Source organism: Arachis duranensis, chromosome 5 (assembly GCF_000817695.3).
Source record: "Arachis duranensis cultivar V14167 chromosome 5, aradu.V14167.gnm2.J7QH, whole genome shotgun sequence".
In the NCBI taxonomy this organism is placed as follows: Eukaryota; Viridiplantae; Streptophyta; class Magnoliopsida; order Fabales; family Fabaceae; genus Arachis; species Arachis duranensis.
In genome coordinates this window covers 57,099,631-57,101,327 of record NC_029776.3, presented here as the reverse complement: position 1 = coordinate 57,101,327, position 1,697 = coordinate 57,099,631, and the positions used below count along the sequence as shown (strand labels likewise).

General features: G+C 39.5%; 1 non-coding gene across 1 annotated transcript; it reads right to left on the bottom strand.

Annotated features, from left to right (window-relative positions):
- Positions 1–1,347: 1,347 nt before the first annotated feature.
- LOC127748232 (small nucleolar RNA R71) lies at positions 1,348–1,451 on the bottom strand. The gene has a single exon (XR_008010174.1). It is a non-coding gene; the product is annotated as a small nucleolar RNA R71 (small nucleolar RNA).
- Positions 1,452–1,697: the final 246 nt, after the last annotated feature.

The following is a 1,697-nucleotide window of genomic DNA, read 5'->3' as shown; positions in this document are numbered from 1 at the left end:
AGGAATTGGGAAATTGTTCAAGCTTAGAGAGATTGGATTGCCAAGGAATTGGGATCCAATCACCTAAGGTTGCCAAGGAGATCAATAGATGCATTGATTGAGGGAGAGATGAAAATGAACTTGATCCAGAGAATACAACTTCTCCTGAGCCCAATGAATTTCCCATTTTTGATCTTACCCATTCTCTTTACTTTCTACCATTTATTTCCATGCTTACTTCCCCAAATTCCCATTTAAGATTCTGCACTTTATTTTCTGCTATTTACTTTCCCGCCATTTAATTTTCTGCAATTCTCAAACTATACTCTGTTTAGCTCAACAAGCATACTCTTCCAACTAAAGTTGCTTGACCAATCAATCCTTGTGGGATTCGACCTCACTCTATTGTGAGTTTTTACTTGACGATAATTCGGTATACTTGCCAAAGGAAAATTTGTTGAGAGACAAATTTTTGTGCATCAAGTTTATGGCGCTGTTGCCGGGGATTGATTTTGTATCAACAATGATTAAGTTGGAAGTTCACTAGATTGAGCATTTTTTTATTTATTTTGTTTGTTTACTTTATCTAGCCATTTACCTTCAGTTTATTCAGTTTCTTCCTCACCCTTTATCCCCTCGTTATCCTCTTTTTCTTTAAGTTTACTTACAATTCTGCTCACTAACCCACTAACTGTTTGATAATTTGCACCACTCACATTAACAATCACTCTAACAAGAATAATCACTTTATCTTATCTCTTGCTGTGTGCTCTGTTGGTTGTATGACAGGGAGAAGAGGCGGAGCTTCAACTTCCTTTGATTCAAAACCTAAGAGGACCCTCCATAGAGTAAGGAGAGAAGCAAGAGGGAAAAGATTTGTTGGTGCTGAGGAAGAGGAAGAGTATTTTGAAATAAACATTGAGGAGAACTTGGAAAACAACCATAAAGGAGAAGCTCACAACCATGTCAGAGAAGGCCCTGAAATCATGCTGGGCAAGAGAGGAGAGTTCTAGGTTCTTACATCAATCCAAATCCAGGAAATTATGGAAGTAGCATCCAAAACCCACCATACATGCCAACAACTTTGAATTAAAACCCCAGCTCATCACCCTTGTTCAGAACAACTGCTCATTTAGAGGAAGTGCCCAAGAAGACCCCAATCAACATCTAACCACCTTCCTGAGAATATGTGACACTATGAAGTCTAATGGAGTCCACCCAGATGTCTATAGGCTGCTTTTGTTCCCTTTTTCACTCAGGGACAAAGCATCCAAGTGGTTGGAGTCCTTCCCAAAGGAGAGCTTAACAAATTGGGAAGATGTGGTGAACAAATTTTTTGCAAGATTCTACCCTCTTCAAAGAATTAACAGGCTGAGAGCTGAGGTGCAAACTTTCAGGCAACAAGATAGTGAGACTCTCTATGAGGCATGGGAGAGATTCAAGGACTTAACAAGAAGATGCCCATCAGACATGTTCAATGAATGGGTTCAGCTTCACATTTTCTATGAAGGTCTCTCTTATGAGTCAAAGAAGGCTGTAGACCATTCCTCAGGGGGCTCTCTAAACAAGAAGAAAACCATTGAAGAAGCCATAGATGTCATTGAGATAGTAGTTGAGAATGACTACTTCTATACTTCTGAAAGAAGCAACACTCGAGGAGTAATGGAGCTGAACCACATGGATGCATTGCTGGCTCAAAATAAAATAATCACCAAGCA